The sequence below is a fragment of the Rhipicephalus microplus genome, unplaced genomic scaffold, assembly GCF_043290135.1.
Source record: "Rhipicephalus microplus isolate Deutch F79 unplaced genomic scaffold, USDA_Rmic scaffold_190, whole genome shotgun sequence".
Taxonomy (NCBI): Eukaryota; Metazoa; Arthropoda; class Arachnida; order Ixodida; family Ixodidae; genus Rhipicephalus; species Rhipicephalus microplus.
Window position 1 is genome coordinate 100,001 of NW_027464761.1, and position 12,500 is coordinate 112,500.

At 62.1% G+C, this 12,500-nt stretch overlaps 1 non-coding gene across 1 annotated transcript; it reads right to left on the reverse strand.

Moving 5' to 3' along the window:
* Positions 1–838: 838 nt before the first annotated feature.
* LOC142791829 (small subunit ribosomal RNA) lies at positions 839–2,653 on the reverse strand. Its single transcript, XR_012890448.1, has one exon. It is a non-coding gene; the product is annotated as a small subunit ribosomal RNA (ribosomal RNA).
* Between the last annotated feature and the right edge of the window lie 9,847 nt (positions 2,654–12,500).

The window sequence follows — 12,500 nt, forward strand, 5'->3', positions numbered from 1 at the left end:
AAGCAAAACGCCTGGCAACGTCGACGCTCCCCTAACCGCGATCTCGCACCGTGTTTCGTGTGGCGAATTCAAAAGCCGGCCGGCGCTGCTGCAACCATTACGGTCGGTACGCATACGCCGCGGAGGGCGGGACGGTCATCGGAGCGTGCGGTTCCTCCATCGAGTACTGCGCACCTCGGCCGTCGCATCGCCGTGCCATGACCGGCCGCGCGTCAACGCGAACCGGTGCCAGCGAGATCCCTCGCCTGCAAGAACCGACCGGCAGCCTCCGTCACCCGAGGACGCGGAGGCGCTTGCCGCGGACGGCGGGACGGTATGCACTGGTGCACAGCGGACCCGTCACATCGCCAGTTCCTTGACCGACCGCCGACGCTTGTGCCGTTCCTCTCGTACTTGGCAGTCGCCGCGCGATTGTCGGGTCTCGTTCTTGCACGCTCGAACGGTCGGGAGGGCACTCGGCTGGCGTTTCGGGAACGCGCAGCCTCGCCTTCTACCGACGTAACCACGACTCGCCGTTCGCGCTCCGCCGCTCCTGTTTACAGTACTAGGCGGTCCCGCAGCGGTCGGGTCGCGCATTTCGAGCGCTTCGAGCCACGGTGCAGTGGCGGGTCGAAAGCCGACCTATGAGTGCGTTGCGCCGTTTGTACCCGCGTCCGCCACCTGGCCGACCGTCCAAGGTCGCGGTGTTGGCGTCCGCTGGGCGCAACAATTTGTCACGGGGTGCCGCTCCACATTCAGGCAGCCCCGTGGGGAAAAGCCGACTCCGCGTCCAAACGGGGTCAGCGGCAGAAAGTGTCGGGCGCAGACGCAGCTGAGGCGCTCACCCTTCACAATCCGTTAATGATCCTTCCGCAGGTTCACCTACGGAAACCTTGTTACGACTTTTACTTCCTCTAAATGATCAAGTTTGGTCATCTTTCCAACAGACCGGCGCAACCGAAAGGCCGCGCCGGACATCGGTCCGAAGACCTCACTAAATCATTCAATCGGTAGTAGCGACGGGCGGTGTGTACAAAGGGCAGGGACGTAATCAACGCGAGCTTATGACTCGCGCTTACTGGGAATTCCTCGTTCAAGGGGAACAATTGCAAGCCCCTATCCCAATCACGAAAGAAGTTCCACGGGTTACCCAGTCTTTTCAGACAGGGATAAAGACACGCTGCTTCCTTCAGTGTAGCGCGCGTGCGGCCCCGGACATCTAAGGGCATCACAGACCTGTTATTGCTCTGTTTCGTGCGGCTAGGAGCCGCTTGTCCCTCTAAGAAGGTTGTAAGGTGCTGGGAACCCCGCACCTATTTAATAGGCTAGAGTCTCGTTCGTTATCGGAATTAACCAGACAAATCGCTCCACCAACTAAGAACGGCCATGCACCACCATCCACCGAATCAAGAAAGAGCTCTCAATCTGTCAATCCTCCCAGTGTCCGGGCCGGGTAAGTTTTCCCGTGTTGAGTCAAATTAAGCCGCAGGCTCCACTCCTGGTGGTGCCCTTCCGTCAATTCCTTTAAGTTTCAGCTTTGCAACCATACTTCCCCCGGAACCCAAATACTTTGGTTTCCCGGAAGCTGCCCGCCGAGTCATTTGAGTAACTCAGGCGGATCGCTGGTTGGCATCGTTTATGGTCAGAACTAGGGCGGTATCTGATCGCCTTCGAACCTCTGACTTTCGTTCTTGATCAATGAAAACATTCTTGGCAAATGCTTTCGCAGTAGTTCGTCTTGCGACGGTCCAAGAATTTCACCTCTAGCGCCGCAATACGAATGCCCCCGTCCGTCCCTCTTAATCATTACCTCGTATTCCAAAAACCAACAGAACAGAAACGAGGTCTTGTTCTATTATTCCATGCAAGTTTATTCAGGCGACTCGCCTGCGTTGAGCACTCTAATTTTTTCAAAGTAAAAGCACCGGCCATCTCGAGGCACACAATGAAGTGCACCAAGAAAGAACCGGCATGATGTTCAGTCCGAGCCGTCGCATCGGGTAGATGCACTACTCGTCTGGAACTGAGATCCAACTACGAGCTTTTTAACCGCAGCAGCTTTAGTATACGCTATTGGAGCTGGAATTACCGCGGCTGCTGGCACCAGACTTGCCCTCCAATTGATCCTCGTTAAAGGATTTAGAGTGTACTCATTTCAATTACGGGGCCTCAAAAGAGTCCCGTATTGTTATTTTTCGTCACTACCTCCCCGTGCCGGGAGTGGGTAATTTGCGCGCCTGCTGCCTTCCTTGGATGTGGTAGCCGTTTCTCAGGCTCCCTCTCCGGAATCGAACCCTGATTCTCCGTTACCCGTAACAACCATGGTAAGCAAGTAACCTACCATCGAAAGTTGATAAGGCAGACACTTGAAAGAAACGTCGCCGGCTCGTGGCCATGCGATCAGCACAAAGTTATCCAGAGTCACCACACAATACGGGCCGAAACCCGATCGATCTTGGTCTAATAAAAGCACCCGTTACCCAAAGGGCTCCAGGCTCACTGCATGTATTAGCTCTAGAATTGCCACAGTTATCCAAGTAGGAAGAAACGATCTAAGGAACCATAACTGATTTAATGAGCCATTCGCGGTTTCGCCTTATTTCGGCATGTACTTAGACATGCATGGCTTAATCTTTGAGACAAGCATATGATTACTGGCAGGATCAACCAGGTAATCGTTCGACTGCGCGTCCGTCCTCGCCTTCGGCGGGCCGGACGCAGTCTGTGTGCGGCGGAGGCCACCTTCAGGCGCCCCAACACGCTTATTTTGCACTCCGAGATGACGGCGTTCGAGCTCGCTACGGCACAACCTTCCCGAAAGACGAGTGGGAGCCGTGCGGCAAGAAGCACGTTCATGCTCGCTCTTTTTCGTTGCATCGACTCGGTCGCGCCGTGCGGGTTGCCCAAGCCCGCTGCACTGTCGGTGGACCGGCCGGAACTAGCAACGGAGCCGAGACTGCAAAGCCGCCAGACGACGGGTCACGCCCGCGTCTTCGGCGCTTTCGCATCTGAATCGCCCGAGGACGACACGGAACACACCTCGATATCGTGGTAAAACGGCACCGTCCGACAACCAGCCCCTAACGCATCAAGCGGATGAGGCTGCAGACGACTGCCGTGGATTCCCCTGGAGCAGACCCGAGGACACGCTTGACGAGGCCGAAGCCCGCCGCATATCAGACACCCGGTCGCTTTCGCGTACGCCGCTCACGAGAACCCCCACATAATAGCAGCGATAAGTACCCAGACCTCCTTGGGCACTAATACGAGCGTACTCGAGAAAATTTCACCGCGGGTGTGCCCCGAAACGTGTGGCACGTTGAGCGTGCCACAAGTCTACGTCGCTCTCAAACCCGCCGAGGTCGTAGAATTTGCGACCCTACTCACGAAATTCCCACCGAGGATACGGCCGCAAACGTACCGCACCTTGGGTAGGCCACGAGTTTGTGCAACACTACGCTGACGGCACAGCACCGAGGTCGTGCGCGCACGCACGGGAAAATTCCGCCGCGGTTTCTGCCGAAAACGTGAGGCACCACGACTCTCCGCAAGTTCGCGTCGACTGCGAAAGACCGAAGTCGTGAACGACGTGTCCGCTACTCGCCGCCGACACGCTGGACACCAAACGTACAACGACTCGACGGCGTCGTAGAGGCCCACGACGCGGTTTTCCTTAACGACGTCTCGGCGTGGCACCGACAGGTTAGAACGGCCGACCAACGTTCCCTGTCCGCCGTTCGGCTCAGTCGAAGGGCTCGGCGACTTCGGCAACGCTGCGAAGCCGCACGGTGACGCACGCCATGTCCCCATTTTTTTTTTTTTTTTTCTTTCTGCGTCTGCCGGGGTGCCCCTATAATAGCAGCGATAAGCACCCAGACCGCCGTGGGTCGCTCGCCCCGGCTGACGTGGTTTTTCGTACTCCTGCGGCGGTCGCCGTCAAGCACGTCCAAATACGCTACTTTCGTGGGCGCATTCACGCTCTTTCGCTTCGCCGGAGTGCCAGCACTCACTCTGCCAAAAACGGCGAACATCCGAGCGGCGGTTCCCACTTTTGCGTCGGCGTCGCAAACCCCGCCCCGGCAGACGAGGTTTGCCGTACTCGTGCGACGGTGGCCGGCGGGCACGTCGAAAGACGCCGATATCGTGCGCGAATTGGCGCACCTTGGCTTCACCGGAGTGCCGCCACTGACTCCTCCAAAAACGGCGAAGATCCGAGCGGCGCTTCCCACTTTCGCATCGGCGTCCCGAACTCCGCCCCGGCTGACGCGGTTTACCGTACTCGTGCGACGGTCGCCGGCGAGCACGTGGAAAGACGCCGATATCGTGCCCGAATCGGCTCCGTTCGGCTTCGCCGGAGTGCCAGCACTGGCTCGGCGAAAGACGACGAACATCCGAGCGACGGTTCTCACTATTGCGTACGCGTCGCAAACCCCGCCCCGGCAGACGCACTTTGCCGTACTCGTGCGACGGTCGCCGGCGAGCACGTAGAAAGACGCCGATATCGTGCCGGAATCGGCCCCGTTTGGCTTCGCCGGAGTGCCAGCACTCACTCGGCCACAAACGGCGAACATCCGAGCGGCGGTTCCCACTTAGCCGTCGGCGTCCCGAACTCCGCCCCGGCAGACGCGGTTGCCGAGCTCGTGCGACTAGCGACCGCGAAGCCGTCTCGCGACGCCGCTTTCGTGCGCGGCTCCCACTGCGACCTGGGTCACCCGAGGTCGACGAGCAAGAAAGAATGTCGAAAAAAAATTTTTTTTTTTTTGCGTCTGCCGGGGTGCCCCTATAATAGCAGCGATAAGCACCCAGACCGCCATGGGTCGCTCGCCCCGGCTGACGTGGTTTTTCGTTTTCCTGCGGTGGTCGTCGTCAAGCACGTCCAAACACGCCACTTTCGTGGGCGCATTCGCGCTCTTTCGCTTCGCCGGAGTGCCAGCACTCACTCTGCCAAAAACGGCGAACATCCTAGTGGCGGTTCCCACTTTTGCGTCGGCGTCGCCAACCCCGCCCCGGCATACGCGGTTTGCCGTACTCGTGCGGCGGTGGCCGGCGGGCACGTCGAAAGACACCGATATCGTGCGCGAGTCGATGCTTCTTGGTCTCGCAGGAGGGCCGCCACTCACTCCTGCAAAAACGGCGAAGATCCGAGCGGCGCTTCCCACTTTTTCGTCGGCATCGCAAACCTCGCCCCGGCAGACGCGCTTTGCCGTACTCGTGCGACGGTCGCCGGCGAGCACGTCGAAATACGCCGATATCGTGCCCGAATCGGCCCCGTTTCGCTTCGCCGGAGTGCCAGCACTCACTCGGCCAAAAACGGCGAACATCCGAGCAGCGGTACCCACTTAGCCGTCGGCATCCCGAACTCCGCGCCGGCTGACGCGGTTGCCGAGCTCGTGCGACTAGCGACCGCGAACGCGTCTCGCGACGCCGCTTTCGTGCGCGGCTCCCATTGCGACCTGGGTTACCCGAGCTCGACCAGCAAAAAAGAAGGTCGAAAAAAAATTTTTTTTTTCTGCGTCTGCCGGGGTGCCCCTATAATAGCAGCGATAAGCACCCAGACCGCCGTGGGTCGCTCGCCCCGGCTGACGTGGTTTTTCGTACTCCTGCAGCGGTCGCCGTCAAGCACGTCCAAATACGCCACTTTCGTGGGCGCTTTCGCGCTCTTTCGCGTCGCCGGTGTGCCAGCACTCACTCTGCCAAAAACGGCGAACATCCTAGTGGCGGTTCCCACTTTTGCGTCGGCGTCGCCAACCCCGCCCCGGCATACGCGGTTTGCCGTACTCGTGCGGCGGTGGCCGGCGGGCACGTCGAAAGACACCGATATCGTGCGCGAGTCGATGCTTCTTGGTCTCGCAGGAGGGCCGCCACTCACTCCTGCAAAAACGGCGAAGATCCGAGCGGCGCTTCCCACTTTTTCGTCGGCATCGCAAACCTCGCCCCGGCAGACGCGCTTTGCCGTACTCGTGCGACGGTCGCCGGCGAGCACGTCGAAATACGCCGATATCGTGCCCGAATCGGCCCCGTTTCGCTTCGCCGGAGTGCCAGCACTCACTCGGCCAAAAACGGCGAACATCCGAGCAGCGGTACCCACTTAGCCGTCGGCATCCCGAACTCCGCGCCGGCTGACGCGGTTGCCGAGCTCGTGCGACTAGCGACCGCGAACGCGTCTCGCGACGCCGCTTTCGTGCGCGGCTCCCATTGCGACCTGGGTTACCCGAGCTCGACCAGCAAAAAAGAAGGTCGAAAAAAAATTTTTTTTTTCTGCGTCTGCCGGGGTGCCCCTATAATAGCAGCGATAAGCACCCAGACCGCCGTGGGTCGCTCGCCCCGGCTGACGTGGTTTTTCGTACTCCTGCAGCGGTCGCCGTCAAGCACGTCCAAATACGCCACTTTCGTGGGCGCTTTCGCGCTCTTTCGCGTCGCCGGTGTGCCAGCACTCACTCTGCCAAAAACGGCCAACATCCGAGCGGCGGTTCCCACTTTTGCGTCGGCGTCGTAAACCCCGCCCCGGCAGACGCGGTTTGCCCTACTCGTTCGACGGTCGCCGGCGAGCGCGTCGAAAGACGCCGATATCGTGCGCTAATTGGCGCTCCTTGGCTTCTCCGGAGTGCCGCCACTCACTCCTCCAAAAACGGCGAAGATCCGAGCGGCGTTCTCCACTTTCGCATCGGCGTCCCGAACTCCGCCCGGGCTGACGCGGTTTACCGTACTCGTGCGACGGTCGCCGCCGGGCACGTCGAAAGACGCCGATATCGTGCCGTAATCGGCCCCGTTTGGCTTCGCCCGAGTGCCAGCACTCACTCGGCCAAAAACGGCGAACATCCGAGCAGCGTTTCCCACTTTCGCATCGGCGTCCCGAAGCCCGCCCCGGCAGACGCGGTTTGCCCTACTCGAGCGACGGTCGCCGGCGATCACGTCGAAAGGCGCCGAATTCGTGCACGAATCGATGCTTCTTGGTCTCGCAGGAGGGCCGCCACTCACTCCTGCAAAAACGGCGAAGATCCGAGTTGCGCTTCCCACTTTTTCGTCGGCGTCCCGAACTACGCCCCGGCTGACGCGGTTTACCGTACTCGTGCGACGGTCGCCGGCGGGCACTTCAAAATACGCCGATTTCGTGGGCGCATTCACGCTGTTTCGCTTCCCCGGAGTGCCAACACTCACTCTGCCGAAAGCGGCGATCATCCGAGCGGCGGTTCCCACTTTTGCGTCGGCTTCGCAAACGGCGCCCCGGCAGACGCGCTCGTGCGACGTACTCGTGCGACGGTCGCCGGCGAGCACGTCGAAAGACGCCGATATCGTGCTCGAATCGACCCCGTTTCGCTTCGCCGGAGTGCTGCCAGTCACGGCGCAGAAAACGGCGAACAAGTGTTTTTTTTTTTTTTTTCCTAGAATTTGTGTTATAGAAGGCACATTTGATATCGGACGATAATTTTCAACTTTATCACGCGCACCGATTTTCGTGTAGAGGTTTGCAAGTTTATGGGAATTTCTCCACTTGGAATAATGCGATTTAGTAGTACTACGAGAACTTCATGGATGTACTCAAGGGTACGGGGCAAGTCAGTTACGTCAACACCTGCAGATTTTTTACACTTCAAACTGAAAATTGTTGGTTGTGAGTCCTCGTGTGATATTAAAGGCCGATTCGCTAACACATAGAACAAAGAAAGAAAGGAAGAAAAAACGCCCGCGCTCGCTCAAGAAACCTGGGTTCGCAACAAGTGGCAACAACAAGCAACCGAGCGAGTGCGCCAAAACCCGTGGCGGCCGAACAAACGCGAAGTCCCAACCGCGTCAGCCGGGGCGGCACGGGACAGGAAAAATCACTTCAGCCGGGGCGGCGGGGCACCGAATAAACCTCGTCACCTCGTCGCAGGATAAAAGAGGAAACAAAAAGTCTAAACAGCGTCTGCTGGAGCGAATGCGTAATAAAACAACAACAACAACAAAAAAAAAACACCCGCGCTCAAGAAGTCTGCAATCCTCACAAAAGGCGACTGTGACCGAGCAGCGTCAGCCGGGGCCGTGCGGAAACGGAAAAACCGCGACTACCGGGGCGTCGAGGCACCGAAAAATCCACTTCAGCCGCGGCGAAAAAAAAAAACAAAAAGAAAGACGGAGGGGGGGGGGGGAACCACGTCTGCCGGGGCGAAGGAAAAAAAAAAACGCGTCTGCCGGGGCGAGCCCGGGTGCGGCACCACCGGGAAAACTGTGGCAAACAGACATGGCGATCGAGTGAGTGGGCCGCCAGCCAGGCTCAGCCAAAAAGTGCAAAGTCCGAACTGCGTCAGCCGGGGCGGCAAAAACCGCGTCAGCCGGGGCGGCGCAAAAAACCGCGTCTGCCGGGGCGGCACGAAACCGCGTCAGCCGGGGCGGGGCGAAAACTGCGTCAGCCGGGGCGAAAAGAAAAAAAAAAAACGCGTCTGCCGGGGCAAGCCCGGGTGCGGCACCACCGGGAAAACTGTGGCAAACAGACATGGCGATCGAGTGAGTGGGCCGCCAGCCAGGCACAGCCGAAAAGTGCAAAGTCCGAACCGTGTCAGCCGGGGCGACGCAAAAACCGCGTCAGCCGGGGCGGCGCGAAAACCGCGTCAGCCGGGGCGGCACGAAACCGCGTCAGCCGGGGCGGCGCGAAAACTGCGTCAGCCGGGGCGGCGCGAAAACCTCGTCAGCCGGGGCGAGCGAAAAGGGGGGGGGGGGGGGGAACCACGTCTGCCGGGGCGAAAGAAAAAAAAAACGCGTCTGCCGGGGCGAGCCCGGGTGCGGCACCACCGGGAAGACTGTGGCAAACAGACATGGCGATCGAGTGAGTGGGCCGCCAGCCAGGCTCAGCCCAAAAAGTGCCAAGTCCGAACTGCGTCAGCCGGGGCGGCAAAAACCGCGTCAGCCGGGGCGGCGCGAAAACCGCGTCTGCCGGGGCGGCGCGAAAACTGCGTCAGCCGGGGCGAGCCCGGGTGCGGCACCACCGGGAAAACTGTGGCTAACAGACATGGCGATCGAGTGAGTGGGCCACCAGCCAGGCTCAGCCAAAAAGTGCCAAGTCCGAACTGCGTCAGCCGGGGCGGCAAAAACCGCGTCAGCCGGGGCGGCGCAAAAAAACCGCGTCTGCCGGGGCGGCACGAAACCGCGTCAGCCGGGGCGGCGCGAAAACTGCGTCAGCCGGGGCGAAAGAAAAAAAAAACGCGTCTGCCGGGGCGAGCCCGGGTGCGGCACCACCGGGAAAACTGTGGCAAACAGACATGGCGATCGAGTGAGTGGGCCGCCAGCCAGGCACAGCCGAAAAGTGCTAAGTCCGAACTGCGTCTGCCGGGGCGGCACGAAACCGCGTCAGCCGGGGCGGCGCGAAAACCGCGTCTGCCGGGGCGGCACGAAACCGCGTCAGCCGGGGCGGCGCGAAAACTGCGTCAGCCGGGGCGAGCCCGGGTGCGGCACCACCGGGAAAACTGTGGCAAACAGACATGGCGATCGAGTGAGTGGGCCGCCAGCCAGGCACAGCCGAAAAGTGCTAAGTCCGAACTGCGTCTGCCGGGGCGGCACGAAACCGCGTCAGCCGGGGCGGCGCGAAAACCGCGTCTGCCGGGGCGGCACGAAACCGCGTCAGCCGGGGCGGCGCGAAAACTGCGTCAGCCGGGGCGAGCCCGGGTGCGGCACCACCGGGAAAACTGTGGCAAACAGACATGGCGATCGAGTGAGTGGGCCGCCAGCCAGGCACAGCCGAAAAGTGCTAAGTCCGAACTGCGTCAGCCGGGGCGGCAAAAACCGCGTCAGCCGGGGCGGCGCAAAAAACCGCGTCTGCCGGGGCGGCACGAAACCGCGTCAGCCGGGGCGGCGCGAAAACTGCGTCAGCCGGGGCGAAAGAAAAAAAAAAAAACGCGTCTGCCGGGGCGAGCCCGGGTGCGGCACCACCGGGAAAACTGTGGCAAACAGACATGGCGATCGAGTGAGTGGGCCGCCAGCCAGGCACAGCCGAAAAGTGCTAAGTCCGAACTGCGTCTGCCGGGGCGGCACGAAACCGCGTCAGCCGGGGCGGCGCGAAAACCGCGTCTGCCGGGGCGGCACGAAACCGCGTCAGCCGGGGCGGCGCGAAAACTGCGTCAGCCGGGGCGAGCCCGGGTGCGGCACCACCGGGAAAACTGTGGCAAACAGACATGGCGATCGAGTGAGTGGGCCGCCAGCCAGGCACAGCCGAAAAGTGCTAAGTCCGAACTGCGTCTGCCGGGGCGGCACGAAACCGCGTCAGCCGGGGCGGCGCGAAAACCGCGTCTGCCGGGGCGGCGCGAAAACTGCGTCAGCCGGGGCGAGCCCGGGTGCGGCACCACCGGGAAAACTGTGGCAAACAGACATGGCGATCGAGTGAGTGGGCCGCCAGCCAGGCACAGCCGAAAAGTGCAAAGTCCGAACCGTGTCAGCCGGGGCGACGCAAAAACCGCGTCAGCCGGGGCGGCGCGAAAACCGCGTCAGCCGGGGCGGCACGAAACCGCGTCAGCCGGGGCGGCGCGAAAACTGCGTCAGCCGGGGCGAAAGAAAAAAAAAAAACGCGTCTGCCGGGGCGAGCCCGGGTGCGGCACCACCGGGAAAACTGTGGCAAACAGACATGGCGATCGAGTGAGTGGGCCGCCAGCCAGGCACAGCCGAAAAGTGCTAAGTCCGAACTGCGTCTGCCGGGGCGGCACGAAACCGCGTCAGCCGGGGCGGCGCGAAAACCGCGTCTGCCGGGGCGGCACGAAACCGCGTCAGCCGGGGCGGCGCGAAAACTGCGTCAGCCGGGGCGAGCCCGGGTGCGGCACCACCGGGAAAACTGTGGCAAACAGACATGGCGATCGAGTGAGTGGGCCGCCAGCCAGGCACAGCCGAAAAGTGCTAAGTCCGAACTGCGTCTGCCGGGGCGGCACGAAACCGCGTCAGCCGGGGCGGCGCGAAAACCGCGTCTGCCGGGGCGGCACGAAACCGCGTCAGCCGGGGCGGCGCGAAAACTGCGTCAGCCGGGGCGAGCCCGGGTGCGGCACCACCGGGAAAACTGTGGCAAACAGACATGGCGATCGAGTGAGTGGGCCGCCAGCCAGGCACAGCCGAAAAGTGCTAAGTCCGAACTGCGTCAGCCGGGGCGGCAAAAACCGCGTCAGCCGGGGCGGCGCAAAAAACCGCGTCTGCCGGGGCGGCACGAAACCGCGTCAGCCGGGGCGGCGCGAAAACTGCGTCAGCCGGGGCGAAAGAAAAAAAAACGCGTCTGCCGGGGCGAGCCCGGGTGCGGCACCACCGGGAAAACTGTGGCAAACAGACATGGCGATCGAGTGAGTGGGCCGCCAGCCAGGCACAGCCGAAAAGTGCTAAGTCCGAACTGCGTCTGCCGGGGCGGCACGAAACCGCGTCAGCCGGGGCGGCGCGAAAACCGCGTCTGCCGGGGCGGCACGAAACCGCGTCAGCCGGGGCGGCGCGAAAACTGCGTCAGCCGGGGCGAGCCCGGGTGCGGCACCACCGGGAAAACTGTGGCAAACAGACATGGCGATTGAGTGAGTGGGCCGCCAGCCAGGCACAGCCGAAAAGTGCTAAGTCCGAACTGCGTCTGCCGGGGCGGCACGAAACCGCGTCAGCCGGGGCGGCGCGAAAACCGCGTCTGCCGGGGCGGCACGAAACCGCGTCAGCCGGGGCGGCGCGAAAACTGCGTCAGCCGGGGCGAGCCCGGGTGCGGCACCACCGGGAAAACTGTGGCAAACAGACATGGCGATCGAGTGAGTGGGCCGCCAGCCAGGCACAGCCGAAAAGTGCTAAGTCCGAACTGCGTCTGCCGGGGCGGCACGAAACCGCGTCAGCCGGGGCGGCGCGAAAACCGCGTCTGCCGGGGCGGCACGAAACCGCGTCAGCCGGGGCGGCGCGAAAACTGCGTCAGCCGGGGCGAGCCCGGGTGCGGCACCACCGGGAAAACTGTGGCAAACAGACATGGCGATCGAGTGAGTGGGCCGCCAGCCAGGCACAGCCGAAAAGTGCTAAGTCCGAACTGCGTCTGCCGGGGCGGCACGAAACCGCGTCAGCCGGGGCGGCGCGAAAACCGCGTCTGCCGGGGCGGCACGAAACCGCGTCAGCCGGGGCGGCGCGAAAACTGCGTCAGCCGGGGCGAGCCCGGGTGCGGCACCACCGGGAAAACTGTGGCAAACAGACATGGCGATCGAGTGAGTGGGCCGCCAGCCAGGCACAGCCGAAAAGTGCAAAGTCCGAACCGTGTCAGCCGGGGCGACGCAAAAACCGCGTCAGCCGGGGCGGCGCGAAAACCGCGTCTGCCGGGGCGGCACGAAACCGCGTCAGCCGGGGCGGCGCGAAAACTGCGTCAGCCGGGGCGAGCCCGGGTGCGGCACCACCGGGAAAACTGTGGCAAACAGACATGGCGATCGAGTGAGTGGGCCGCCAGCCAGGCACAGCCGAAAAGTGCTAAGTCCGAACTGCGTCAGCCGGGGCGGCAAAAACCGCGTCAGCCGGGGCGGCGCAAAAACCGCGTCTGCCGGGGCGAAATAAAAAAAAAAACAAAGAAA